The sequence below is a fragment of the Theropithecus gelada genome, chromosome 5 (assembly GCF_003255815.1).
Source record: "Theropithecus gelada isolate Dixy chromosome 5, Tgel_1.0, whole genome shotgun sequence".
Taxonomy (NCBI): domain Eukaryota; kingdom Metazoa; phylum Chordata; class Mammalia; order Primates; family Cercopithecidae; genus Theropithecus; species Theropithecus gelada.
In genome coordinates, this window is record NC_037672.1 from 177704163 (window position 1) to 177719745 (window position 15583).

The window sequence follows — 15583 nt, forward strand, 5'->3', positions numbered from 1 at the left end:
AGTCTAGATTGAACTTAGGCTCGCTTTTTTGTCAAGAATTCCTTCCGTTTTGAAAACTTAAGAGTGCCTGAAGCAGGGATGATATCTGTCATCTCAGAATCAAGGTTATGAATTCTAACCAGTAATAATTAAACGTGTTTATTTAATATGACACATGACATGTCCATGTAGCAATATGATTTTCAGAATTATGAGTAATGAAGGAAGTATATGTGTACACATATAACTATTTCTCCTTTCCATCTTCGCAGGAATAAATTAGCTCCTAATTTTATCCATGTCTATTATTTGAGGGAAAAGAAAAAGATCAAAAAGATTCCTCTCTCATATGATTTATTCATTCATTTATTCACTTATAGAACATCATGCATTGAGATTTTACTTTGGATCAGGAACCGTGCTAAGTGCTAAAGATAAAAAGACAAATGAGACTTGATCCTTAGCTGCAAGAAATTATAATCATGTGACAATGAAGCTGATTAGTATAAAACTTGTTTTCCAGAGACCAAGAGCGGTAGGATTATATACCAACCTTGGCCCATAAAACAATGTTTTAAAACGCACATTTTTTCAGGGCACATGTTGTCAGGACCTCATGAGGCTATGTCACAGGAAAAAAAAAATGTACGTAGATATCATCTAAGAAAACATAAGACAGACATGTATAGTTCAAAATAATCTAAAGTACGAACTTTATTTTATATTTGCATACCAATGACCTGAAACAGTTGACTCAACATAAGAATTTCACATCAATCATGGAATGTAGTTCAAAAAGAAAGAAAATTTTGTTCTCAATGAATTTTTAATTGACTAGTATAAAATAAGCCAAATACATTGAAAAATATACAGAATTTTGTAACTTCTAATTGCTAACATAATCTAAAATATAATATAATGTATGTTAAATGTGATAACCTGTGTGAAATGCAAACTATGTTTTATTGTAGTTTGCAGGAATATACCTTAACCATTTAGAATAAGAAAAAACTTCCGGCTGGGCGCGGTGGCTCACGCCTGTAGTCCCAGCACTTTGGGCTGCTGAGGCGGGTGGATCACAAGGTCAGAATATCGAGACCATGGTGAAACCCTGTCTCTACTAAAAATACAAAAAATTAGCCAGGCGTGGTGGCGGTGTCTGTAGTCCCAGCTACTCCGGAGGCTGAGGCAGGAGAATGGCGTGAACCCGGGAGGCGGAGCTTGCAGTGAGCCAAGATCGTGCCACTGCACTCCAGTCTGGGCGACAGAGAGAGACTCCGTCTCAAAAAAAAAAAAGAAAAAACTTCCTAAAAGAGTTTGAACTGTAGACTCTTTGAAGAATACATGCAACTTTCTTTTTTTTTTTCATTTTTGAGAGAGGCTCTCACTTTGTCACACGGGCTGTAGTGCAGTGGCATACTGTCAGCTCACTGCAGCCTCGACTTGCAGGACACAAGCAATTCTCTTACATTAGCCTTCTAAATAGCTGGGACTACAGGCCTGCACTGCCATACCCATCTAATTTTTTTTGTAGAGACAAGGTTTTGCCATGGGTTCAAGCCATCCACCTGGGTTCAAGTGATCCATCTGCCTTGGCCTCCCAGAGTGCTGAGATTATGGGCATGAGCCACTGCTCCTGGTCATACATGCAATTTCAATAGGATAAATATTGTAGGATATTCAGGTGTGTATGTGTTTATCAGGAAGTAAGAGGTGTCTTAATTTTCCTGGGCCATGGGAATCATGTAGGAAAGTCCTGAATAATGAGATTGGATCAAGTTGGTGCAAAAGTAACTGCAGTTTTTTGCCATTAAAAATGATGAGAAGAACTGCAATTACTTTTGCACCAACCTAATAATTGTCATTTGAGGACCTTTTATGGAGGCCTGTAAATCGTCTAGGGAAATAAACAGTATAGGACCTTTAAAGATTACCAAATAGAAAGGTAATAAGTTTGTATCAACAATTTTGGTGTAGTTATCCAGAGGCAATACAAAATAATTTTTTAATATACTTTAAGTTCTAACGTACATGTACACAATATGCAGGTTTGATGCATAGGTATACATGTGCCATGTTGGTTTGCTGCATCCATTAACTCATCATTTACATTAGATATTTCTCCTAATGCTATCCCTCCCCCATCCCCCACCCCATGACAGACCCCAGTGTGTGATATTCCCCACCCTGTGTCCAGGTGTTCTCATTGTTCAGTTCCCACCTATGAGTAAGAACATGAAGTGTTTGGTTTTCTGTCCTTGCAATAGTTTGCTGAGAATGATGGTTTCCAGCTTCATCCATGTCCCCTCAAAGGACATGAACTCATCCTTTTTTATGGCTGCATAGTATTCCATGGTGTATATGTGCCACATTTTCTTTATTCAGTCTAATACTGATGGACATTTGGTCTGGTTTCAAGTCTTTGCTATTGTGAACAGTGCTGCAATAAACATACATGTGCATGTGTCTTTATAGTAGAATGATTTATAATCCTTTGGGTGTGTAGCCAGTAATGGGATTGCTGGGTCAAATGGTTTTTCTAGTTCTAGATCCTTGAGGAATCACCACACTGTCTGCTACAATGGTCGAACTAGTTTACACTCCCACCAACAGTGTAAAAGCATTCCTATTTCTCCACATCCTCTCCAGCACCTGTTGTTTCCTGACTTTTTAATGATCACCATTCTAACTGGCATGAGAAGGTATCTCATTGTGGTTTTGATTTGCATTTCTCTGATGACCAGTGATGATGAGCATTTTTTCCTGTGTCTGTTGGCTGCATAAATCTCTTCTTTTGAAAAGTTTCTGTTCGTATCTTTGCTCACTTTTTGATGAGGTTGTTTGATTTTTTTCTTGTAAATTTGTTTAAGTTCTTTGTAGATTCTGGATATTAGAATCTTGTCAGATGGGTAGATTGCAAAAATTTTCTCCCATTCTGTAGGTTGCCTGTCACTCTGATGGTAGTTTCTTTTGCTGTGCAGAAGCTGTTTAGTTTAATTAGATCCCATTTGTCTATTTTGGCTTTTGTTGCCATTGCTTTTGGTGTTTTAGACATGAAGTCCTTGCCCATGCCTATGTCCTGAGTGGCATTGCCTAGGTTTTCTTCTAGGGTTTTTATGGTTTTAGGTCTAACATTTAAGTCTTTAATCCATCTTGAATTAATTTTTATATATGGTGTAAGGAAGGGATCTAGGTTCAGCTTTCTACATATGGCTAGCCAGTTTTCCAAGCACCATTTATTAAATAGGGAATCCTTTCCCCGTTTCTAGTTTTTGTCAGGTTTGACAAAGATCAGATGGTTGTAGATGTGTGGTGTTATTTCTGAGGCCTCTGTTCTGTTCCATTGGTCTATATCTCTGTTTTGGTACCAGTACCATGCTGTTTTGGTTACGGTAGCCTTGTAGTATAGTTTGGAGTCAGGTAGTGTGATGCAGAGGCAATACAAAATAATTTAAGGGAGAGACCAGGACCCTTATTAGCAGGTGATTACAGTGGATGGCATGAGGCTGATAGCCTCTTCCAGTTATTCACTGCAGGATTTGCAGACTCATGCTTGTAGGGTTCCAGTGGCTCACAGGCAGCACCTGCTAATGTCTCATGATCTGCTCTTTCAGGATACCTGTTAGCAGCAGTCCTCTGAACAGCCGTGCCCTGAACCTATGATTTTTTGCATTTAGCGTCTATATCCATTGTCACTATATATGATCATCAGCTGACTTGCTGTATAATTCTGCCATCAAGGAAGGAAGAAGTAGCTGAAATATAGCCCATAGTCTACCCACCTAAACGTTGACCTCAGGCACAGGAGTGTGGTCATCTTTTAGAATGGAGAGGTTTTGTGAATTCACGCAGTTGCTATAGGGGCTAGATGAGACACTGCCTGTATTCCAAGGCTGCTCCTTGATCATTCATTCAGTACTGGTGTCTTCTTTTAATGTTATGTTTGTTAACAGTATATTCGCTAATATCTTGAAGGCTAAATATTAAACAAACAAGTAAAAAACATGTCTGCTGCTTTACTGCAATCCGTGGGATGCCAATTTTTACTCCGATTTGAAGGATTTCAAACCTACAGAATGTTGTATGAGCACAGAAATCATGAGAGTTGTGGAGAAGCTGCTTAGAAGGCAAATATGAGTCCATTTTGAGATATGTTGATAAAGGCGACTCATGGAAAAGGCAGACACACCGCTGGGAAGGTATTCCACTCTCTGAGTGGAAGCTAAAACCTAGAGAAATATAGTTAAGTATCATAGTATGGAGATTATAGTTGTAACTGTATATAAGACAATAAAAACAAAAGAGAAAGCTTATACAATGAAGAATATATATTGTAGAACATTTGGTTTTTTACTAATACATAGTTCAGGAAAAGTAGAAATACTAGAAATTGGCTAGAGAAAATACCAATCAAAATCATGATTTCCAGTCAGGCTATTCAGGGTTCATCACTATTTTCACACATCCTGATTTACCTTTCCTCTACTGTAATTGTAGTAACTAAAAGCTACAGGGCATTGAAGAAGAATAGAAAATCATAATAACAAGGTATTGCGTTTCTGTACATTTTTAAATCTACACACTGAAAATCTTATTTAGCTGTGGACCCAAATATATTTTTTAATCCAACCTTTGGCTCAAACTCAAATTGTTTGAAGTAAACCTTTATCAAAAATGAAAATTGTCTTCACGATACTACTTCTCCTTCTTTTTTCAATTTTTTTCTCTTGAGTTAAAATATATGAAACATAAAACTTACCATGTTAATCATTTTAAAGTGTACAGTTCATTGACATAGAATACATTCATAATGTTATGCATCCTTCACTCCTATCCATCTCCACAACTCTTTTCATCTTGTGAAGCTGAAACTCAACACTCATTAAACAATAACTCACCATTCCCCTCTCCCCCCATCCTCAGCAACTTCCCTTCTACTTTCTGACTCTATAGATTTTGACTAATTTAAGTATTTCATATAAGTAGAATCATATAAGATTTGTCTTTTTGTGACTGATTTATTTCATTTAGCATAATGTCCTCAAGGTTCATCCATGTAGTAGCATATGTAAGAAGTTCCTTCCTTTTTAAGGCTAAATAACGTTTTCTTGTATGTTTATAATACAAGTTGCTCATCCATTTATTAATCAATGGACATTTGGGTTGCCTCTGCATTTCTGTTATTGTAAATAATGCTGCTATGAACATGGGTGTACAAATTTCTATTCAACATCATTATCTCAATTCTTTTGGCTGCATTGTTGGATCATAAGATAAATCTACTTTAAATTTTTTTGAGAAAGCTCCATACTGTTTTCCATAGCGGCTATACCATTTTCCATTCCTACTAACAGATCACATGTGTTTCGATTTCTTCACGTCATTGGCAACACTTGGTATTTTCTCTTTTGTTGTTAGTAGCCATCTTAATGGGTATGAGGTCGTAGCTTTTGTATTTCCATAGTGAGTGTTTAGTATATTTTCGTGTGTGTGTGTGTGTCTGTGTGTGTGTGTGTGTGTCTGTTTTCGAGATGTAACCTTGCTCTATTGCCCAGGCTGGAGTGTATTGGCAGGATCTTGGCTCACTGCAATCTCCACCTCCTGGTTCAAGTGATCCTCCCACCTCAGCCTCTCAAGTATCTGAGACTCAAGGCATGCACCCAGCTAATTTTTGTATTTTTTTAGTAGAGACAGGGTTTCACCATGTTGGCCAGGTTAGTCTCAAACTCCTGACCTTGGGTGATCCGCCCACCTCAGCCTCCCAAAGTGCTGGGATTATAGGCATAAGCCACCCACACTTGGCCCTTTTCATGTCCTTTTTTTTTTTTTTGAGACGGAGTCTCGCTCAGTCGTCCAGGCTGGAGTGCAGTGGTGGGATTTCGGCTCACTGCAAGCTCCGCCTCCCGGGTTCACGCCATTCTCCTGCCTCAGCCTCCCGAGTAGTGGGGACTACAGGTGCCCGCCACCACGCCCAGCTAATTTTTTGCATTTTTAGTAGAGACGGGGTTTCACCATGTTAGCCAGGATGGTCTCAATCTCCTGATCTCATGATCCACCCACCTCAGCCTCCCAAAGTGCTGGGATTACAGGCGTGAGCCACCACGCCTGGCCTTCATGTACTTTTAATGACTATTTGTATATCTTGTTTGGAGAAATGCCTACTCAAGTTCTTTGCCCATTTTTGAATTGAATTTATTATTTTTTCATTATTGAGCTTTAGAAGTTCTCTATATATACTGAATATTAATCCCTTATCAGTTGCAAATATTTTCTCCCATTCTGTGGGCTGCCTTTTTACTCTGTTGATACTGTCTTTTGATGCACAATTTTTAAAATTTTTATAAAGTCCAATTTGTCTATTTTTTATCTTGTTGCCTTTGCCTTTTATGCCATATTCAAGAAATTAATCCAATGTTGTGAACTTCTATTCTATGTTGTCTTCTAAAGGTTTCATAGTTTTAGATGTGAACTTTAGGTTTTTAATTCATTGTGAGTTATTATTAATTTTTTTGCATGTAGATACCTAATTTTCCCAGAATCATTTGTTGAAAAGGTTGTTCTTTCCCCATTGGATCCTCTTGGCACTCTTTTCAAAAAATCATTTGACCATGTATGCAAGGGTTTATTTCTGGGCCCTCTATTCTATTCCACTGGTCTATATGGATGTCTTTATGACAATACCATACTGTTTTAACTACTGTAGCTTCATAGTAAGTTTTAAAATATGGGAATGTGAGTCCTCTATCTTCATTTCACATGAATTATAAGCGGTTTTTTTTGGTTTTTTTGTTTTCCTCCAAGGAGCATTGTTGGGCTTTTGATAGGTATTATACTGAATCCGAAGATCACTTTGGGGAGTGTTGATGTCTTAACAGTTTCGTCTTCCAATCTATGAACATAGAATGCATTTCTATTTATTTATGTCCTCTTAAATTATTAGTTTTCATTGCACAAGTCTTTAGATTGTTTCATTAATTCCTTAGTATTTTTTATTTTGTTTTAATGCTATTGTTAATGAAACCTTTTTTATGATTTCTTTTTTAGATTGTTTATTGGTAGTGTATAGAAATGCAAGACATTTTTTTTTTTACATTGACCCAATCGCATCCTGCTACTTTGCAGAATTTATTTATTAGCTCTAGCAGGTTTTTTGGGGATCTCTGTGTGTGAAATCTTTAGAATTTTCTGTATATAAAATCACATAATTTGCAAACAGAGATAATTTATCTTGTCGTTTCCAATTTAGATACCTTTTTTTTCTTGCCTAATTGCTCTGGCTAAAGCTCCCAGTACTATGTTGAATAGAACCAGCAAAAGCGGGCATTCTTGTTTTGTTACTGATCTTAGAGTAGATGTTTTCAGTCTTTCAGCACTGAGTATATTTACTGCGAGTTTTCACATATGACTTTAATTTTTTAAGGTCATTTTCTTCTATTTTTACATTATTGGGTTTTTCATTATAAAAGAATGCTAAATTTTGGCAAATGTTTTTTCTTTATCAAATGAAATAATCACGTTGTATCCTTCGCCCTGTTAATATACTTGGTGTATTAAATTGATTATTGTACATTGAACCATTCTTGCATTTCAGAAGTAAATTTCACATAGTCATGGTGTATAATTCTTTTATTTTGCTGCAAAATTTCGTTTACTAGTATTTTGTTGAGGATTTTTGCATCAATGTTTTTAAAGGATATTGGTCTATAGTCGAATTTTCTTGTAATATCTTTATCTAGCTCTGGGACCAAAGTAGTGCTGATCTCATAGAACAGAAAGTGTTCCATCCACTTTAATTTTTTTTTGAAAACTTTGAACAGTATTAGTATTAGTATTAGTTGTTCTTTAAATGTTTGGTAGAATTGGTAGAATTCACCCATAATTCCATCAGGTTCAAGATCTTTCTTTATAGGAGATTTTTTTATTTGTAATTTAATCTATTTACTAGCAATAGTTCCATAAATTTCCTATCGCTTCATGATTTAGTGTTGGTAGGTTCTGTGTTTCTAGAAATTTTTCAATTTTATCTAGATTCTCCAATTTGTTGGAATACAATTGTTTACAGTACTCTCATAATGCTTTTATTTCTGTGAAATTAGTAATAATGTTACCAATTTTATTCCAATTTTAGTAATTTGAGTCTTCTTTCTTTTTTCTTAGTCCACCTAGCTAAAGGCTTTTCAATTTTGCTGATCTTTTAAAATATTCAAATTTCATTTCATTGATTTTTCTCTATTTTCTACCTGCTATTCTATTTATCTTTGCTCTAATGTCTATTATTTTATTCCTTCTGCTAGTTTTTGAATAAGTTTGTTTGTGTTTTTCTAGTGCCTTAAGTTGTAAACTCAGGTTGTTGATTTCGGATTTTCTTGCTTTTTAATGTAAGCATTTATAGCTATACATTTACCAATTACCACTGTTTTCTATGTGTCACGTAAGTTTGAGTATGTTGTATTTTCATTTTTCTTTATATCTCAGTGTTTTCTATTTTCCCTTGTAATATCTTCTTTAAGACCATGTTGATTAATTACAACAAATTTTTGGATTTTCCAGTATTACTTTTGTTATTGATTTCTTATGTCATCATTGTGCTTGGAGAAGAGACTTCAGATGATATCTATCTCTTTTTTAATCTATTGAGGCTTAACTTGTGACCCACCACATGGTTCTATCCTGGAAACTGTTTTATGTGCACTTGAAAAGAATGTATATGATGTTGTTAAGTAGAGTGTTCTATATATGTCTGTCAGATCTAGTTAGTGTATCAGGTTTAACTTCTCTATTTTCTTACTTATCCTCTATCTGGTTGTATCTCTATTATTGAGAATAGGGTACTGAAGTCGTCAACCATTACTGTAGAACTAGCTATTTCTCCCTTTAACTGTATCAGTTTTTGATTCATATATTTGATTGTCTGCCATTAGGTACATAAGTGTTTATAATTGTTACATCTTGCTGTATTGAATCTTTTATTAATATATAATGCTAATTTTTCTCTTTTAAACTTTTTAAAAGTCCATTTTGTCTGATATTAGTATAGCTACTCCTGCTCTATTTGGATTACTATTTGTATGGAATATCTTTTTCCATCTTTTCACTTTTAATCATTTGTGTTGTTGGAGCTAAAAGTAGTCTCTTGTATGTAGCATATGGTTGGATGATGTATTTTTATCAGTTTTGCTAATCATTGTCTTTTGATTGGAAATTTTAATCCATTTACACTTAAAGTAATTAATGATAAAGAGGAACTTACTTTGTTCATCTTTCGATTTGTTTTCCGTAATACCTTATAACTTTTTATTTCTCATTTCCTGCATTACTATCTTCTTTTGGTTTTAGTTTTTGTATTGAAATGTTTATATTTATTTCTTATTTTCTTTTGTATATATACTATAACTGTTTTCTTTGTGGTTATCATGGAGATTACACTTAACATCCTAAAGTTATAATATTCTAATTTGTGTTTATACCAGTTTAACGTCAATAACGAACAAAAACTTTTCTCCTTTACAGCTTCATCCCCACAGGTTTCAGTTGTTGACATCAGAGAATTACATATTTATACATTGTGTGCCCATAAACGCACACTAATAGTTCTTTGAAATGCACTACTTTAAAAAGCTATTTAGAGTTGAATATGTGGAGTTATATACCAAAGTAATACTAGCTTTTGGACTAATAATTCTTCTAATGTATTAGTCTCTCAAATCATATAGGAAAAAAGTAGAGTTACAAACTTTTGTTACAATCATACTAAGTTGTACAAATGCCCACATGTTTCCCTTTATTGAAATCTGTTTCTCTCCATATGACTTCAAGTTACTGCCTGGTATCCTATCATTTCACAGAAGTCCCTTGAACATTTTTTATGGAGCAGGTCTAGTCCCTTGGGCTTTGCTTATCTGGAAATGTCTTAATTTCTTTCTCACTTTTGAAGGATAGTTTTGCTAGATGTAGGATTTGGGGTAAGCAGGGGTTTGTTTTGTTTTTTTTTTTCTTTTAGCACTTCGAATGCATCAGCTTGCTGCCTCTGGCCTCCAAAGTTTCTGGTGAGAAATCTGCAAGTAATCTGATCCTTGTCTGTTATGAGTTGGTTCTCTCTTTCTGCTTTCAAGTTCTCTGTCTTTTTGTTTCAGAAGTTTGATTATAAGGTATCTTTGTATGGATCCCTTTGAGTTTAATTTAGCCAGAGTTTGTTGATTTTCTTGCAGGTTAATATTCATGTCTTTCATAAAATTTGAAATCTGATTGTCATTAGATACATGATTGTCATTAGATACATATATGCTTATAGTTGTTATATCTTCTTCCATATATGCTTATAGTTGTTATATCTTCTTCAGCCATTATTCAGTTTTCAGACATTATTTCTTCACATATTCTCCACGACCCTTTCTCTTCCTTTTCTCCTTCTGAGACCCCTACAGTCCATATGTTAATTTGTTTCATGATGTCCCAGGGGTCCTTTAGTCCCTGTTCGTTTTTCTTCAACCTTTTTCTCTCTGTTTCCCAGATTTATTAATGTCCATTTTCCTATCTTCAACTCTACTGATTCTTCTGCTTCCTCAAATCTGCATATAATCCCTCTAGTGAATTTTTAAAATTTAGTTAAATTTAGTTTTTATTATTTCAACTCCAGAATTTTCTGTTTCTTTTTAGGTTTTTTTTTTTATCTCTTTATGAATATTTTCATTTTGTCACACATCATGTTCTTGACTTTCTCCACATCTTCCTTTAGTTCTTTACACATCTTTAAGAAAGTTGTTTTAAATGTTTGTCTCATATAGCTGCCATCAGGTTTTTTTTCAGGGGTGGTTTTTGTTAATTTACTTTTTTTTCCTTTGAATAGGACATACTTTTCTGTTTCATTGTATGCCTTCTCATTTTTTGTTTGAAACTGTACATTTGAATCTAATAATATGAAGTAAGTGCAGAAAGATGTGATACTTTTCTCACCCATCATAAAGGTTATGGCTGACACTTATAACAAAACACAGATTAACAGGATAAAAGCATAACAAATTTATTTAATCAAAGTTGTATGTGATACAGAAGAGTTCAGAAATGAAGATTCAAAGACCTATGGAAAATTGCCTATTTTTATACTTACGTTCATTGAAGAATGGACAGCCATGTAGAAATGTGATTGGAAAAAAAAGGATATAATATAACAGTAATAGACTGAAGGGGGAACCCCAATGAATCCTGTCTAGATTCTTCTTGGCCCCTCTGTATGGCTTTTTTTTTTTTTTTCCAGGTATGGGGAAGAAACTTTCTAGAATGAGGGTCTTCATGGGAGAAGGGAGAAAAAGAGAGTACCCTTTCTAGGTTTTATGGCTTGTTTGAGAAAGAGGAGTTCTAACTTCTTTTTCTTTTTTCTTTTTTTTTTTTTTTGAGACAGACTTTTACTCTTGTTGCCCAGGCTGGAGGGCAATGGCGCGATCTTCGCTCACTGCAACCTCCACCTCCTGGGTTCAAGAGATTCTCCTGCCTCAGCCTCCAGAGGTGCTGGGATTACAGGTGCCTGCCACCACACCCAGCTAATTTTTGTTATTTTTAGTAGAGATGGGGTTTCTTCATGTTGGCCAGGCTGGTCTCGAACTCCAGACCTCATGATCCGCCTGCCTCAGCCTCCCAAAGGGCTGGGATTACAGGTGTGAGCCACCGCGCCTGGCAAGAGTATTACTAATTTCTATGACACACCTTGGGACAAAGAAATTCTAATTCCTATGAGTTGCTTCAGGGTAGAAAGAAAGGAGACAGGAGGGTAGGAGAGGGTCAGAGAGATCTTGCTTCTGAGTCCCTCCCACTGTCCTTCAGCTTAAAGCACTCAGCACACCCAACTGCCGTACTTTGAAATATCATGTTTTGAGCCCCAACAATGATAACTCCGGAAAGCACAGTCTCCCTCTTCCTCAGGCTGTGTTGTTTGTTTTGTTATTGTTGTTGTTGCAGGCTGTCTCTGTGCCTAGAAGTAGCCTGTGGTGTACAGTTAAGGTTTTCCTAGCTCTTTTCTGATCCTTTCCCCGGGCACAGGTAGTCACTTTCTCATTTTCCCCATATATACTGTTGTTTTTTGAATCTCTAGGTCTTTAATATCTGACTCCCAAAAGGGGAAAAAGAGAAAAATGACAGGGATATAAGAGAGGGTGCAGGCCTTTTAAATCCTCTGGAAGTCATTTCAGCTGGACAGGGCAGGGCAGTGGTTTGCATTAATGGGGCAGGGGCAACAATGGCTACCTGCCCTTTATCTGCACCTCTGTGATCTGAAGCAACAATCAGTGCTCCGAGCACAGGTCCCTGATATTTGGAGGACAGGGCCCTCTTTACCTCCTCTGACTCCTGCAAGCTGTTTGCAGAGGGCTTCAGAAACAGGTGCACATCAGGTTTGCCAGGTAGTGAGGGGTGGGAGATGAATAGCTGCTACTCTGCTAAAAGCTGAATTCGATGGAAATTAACCATATTTCACTGTCCAAGCCTTCCCCTGGAAGTTGCAAGCCTTCAATACACTCCAGAGTTCCAAAATGTTAGAGATTCTACCGATGCAATTGTTGTCTAGGTGGGGAGACAGATTCTTGGTGCTTCCTACTCTGCCATCTTCCCAGAATCCTCCAATAATTCCTTTAGTTTTTTGAAGATAAGCATTTTAAATTTTTTGCAAGATTAATTTTCTCAAAATTGTATGTATTATACTTCAAGGATTGAAACCTTGAAATGTATTTTCATGCAATGGGAATACAATTAAAATAATTTAAATAGAGACTCCAAGGAAAATGTGAGATTCTTGTTGAATATTGTTCTAAGATCTTTTTAAATTGTCCAAACCAAGCAACCAACCAGAGAAAAGGATGCAAAGGCAAAATAAATAACCATTTCCCCTCATTTTCTGCTTTTGAGTACCAGAAAAGGAAAAGAGTTTTATAGACTAACGGAAATGTTTGCTTCAAGAAATAGCCACTTTCTCCTTGCTTCTCTTTATCTCACTATTTTATCAACTAGGGTGTGGAAAAATTATTATTGACATTGTTTCTAAAGAACATCAGGATTTCTAAAAACATATCCAAAAAACAAATGTGTATTTGTATATTTAAGTTACTTTTGATTAATGGATTTAAGAGAAAGGCCAACACGACCAAAGTGTAAATAAGTTTAAACCATACAGAATACGCACTTACTAGGACTTGCAGTATTATTTGTTTTCACTATGTGTTATGGGTGGCAGGGAGGTAAGATTGCTAAAAAGGGAATTTTACTTAACTATTTACATGTTGCTGAGATATCCTATTTTTTTTAAGAATATTTCTTAGCTGGAGAATCAGTTTTTAAGGGCCCAGTGTTATACATTTGTCATAGTGTTTTCCAATTCAGGAGGATGGATAGGGTTCAACACAAGAACTGCAAAGTAGTTATGGAAAGTAGTGTCAAGATAGGCATTAGAAAAGTTTAAGCAGGCCGGGAGTGGTGGTTCACGCCTCTAATCCCAGCACTGTGGGAGGCCAAGGCAGGAGGCTCATGAGCTCAGGAGATCGAGACCATCCTGGCCAACATGGTGAAACCCCGTCTCTACTAAAAACACAAAAATTAGCCGGGTGTGGTGGCGCGCACCTATAGTCCCAGGTACTCAGGAGACTGATGCAGGAGAAACGCTTGAACCCAGGAAGCGGAGGTTGCAGTGAGCCGAGATGGCGCCACTGCACTCCAGCCTGGCAGCAGAGTGAGACTCTGTCTCAAAAAAAAAAAAAAAAAAAAAAAAAAAAATTTAAGTAGTAAAACCTATTATTCTGTTTGTAGAGTTTTGATAGATGTGATAATACTGAAAGTGAATCTTGAAAGATAAGGAAAACTTGACATTCATTTTATTCATTTAGAAAAATTTTCTGAACCCCTTTTAAGTAGCAAATGTTGTTTGATTTACTAAGGATGCCACTGTCAGTCAAACAGGCATAGTCTCAGTCCTCAAACAGCTTAATCCATGAGCGAGAAATAGAAAATGAACAAATAATATACAGTAAAATGTTAGGTATTGACAAGTCCTATGAAGAAAACGCTACCCACTACTCACGTTAAGAAGTTACGGACATAGCCGGGCGCGGTGGCTCACGCCTGTAATCCCAGCACTTTGGGAGGCCGAGGCGGGCGGATCACAAGGTCAGGAGATCGAGACCACAGTGAAACCCCGTCTCTACTAAAAATACAAAAAATTAGCCGGGCGCGGTGGCGGGCGCCTGTACTCCCAGCTACTCGGGAGGCTGAGGCAGGAGAATGGCGTGAACCCGGGAGGCGGAGCGTGCAGTGAGCCGAGATCGCGCCACTGCACTCCAGCCTGGGCGACAGCGCGAGACTCCGTCTCAAAAAAAAAAAAAAAAGAAGTTACGGACATGAGTGGTATTTTAGAAAAGGGTGATTGGGGGCCGGGCGTTGTGACTTATGCCTCTATTCCCAGCACTTTGGGAGGCTGAGGCAGGCAGATAACGAGCTCAGGAGTTTGAGACTAGCCTGGCTAACATAGTGAAACCCCGTCTCTACTAAAAATACAAAAATTAGCTGGGTGTGGTGGCGGGCGCCTGTAATCCCAGGTACTCAGGAGGCTGAGGCAGCAGAATCGCTTGTACCCGGGAGGCGGAGCTTGCAGTGGGCCGAGATCGCGCCACTGCACTCCAGCCTGGGGGACAGAGTGAGACTCCGTTTCAAAAAAAAAAAAAAAAGAAGAAGAAAAGGGTGATTGGGAAGGCTCCTGAAGAGGTAATACTGGAAGAGCAGAAGAAAACACGTCAACAGAGAATGAGCATTCCAGGTAGGGAGAAATGCAAGGGGAAAGGCCAAAAACAAGAATATGCTTGGCATGTTTGAAAAACATCAAGAAGGTTGCAAACTACAGTACGGTGTGTTGTAGAGGAGAAAAAGCATTATCTTTTTTTCACTCCTCGCAAAGTCCATGGCTGAGACTCCTATAACAAAAGAGGAACAAAACAAAGGCATAACAAGTTGACTTAATGTAAGTTTTACATAACATGTATTCAAAGAAAAACTGTAGCCGAATTAAATTGAAAAGAGTAGTGAATGAGTCCTGAATCAACCTCCTGAGCCAGAGTAGGCTCCGACTCCAGTGCAGTGACATGTTGGAAGAAGATTTATGAACAGAAAAAGGAAAGTGATCTCTATGAAATGGAAGCGTGAGGTCCAGAAACAGCCAGACTGGCTACAGCTCAGCGTTGCCTTATTTAAACGTGGTTTGAACAGTTGGTCACGTTTGATTGGCCAAAACTCAGTGATTGGCACAAGAGTAGGTTACAGCCCATTTACATCTCCATTTAGGTTATAGGTCACGATATACAGAGAAACCTTTAGGCTGAACTTAAAATACATAAGGAGGCAGCTTTAGGCTAAACTTTGTTTACCATATGGGAGCCTTCAGAAACTAAGACCCAAAGAAACAGGGACATCTGTATGTTTTCACAGGCAGTTATACATAAGACTGGAGGACAAAAGGGTATGACCTAACCATAGTCGACTGGGGGAAAGTTAGCAAGGCCTGTTTCTTCAGTTTCTTCTTGGCGTCATTATGTTCCTTCCTTCCTTCCATGTTTGGTGTAGGACACCTGTCACA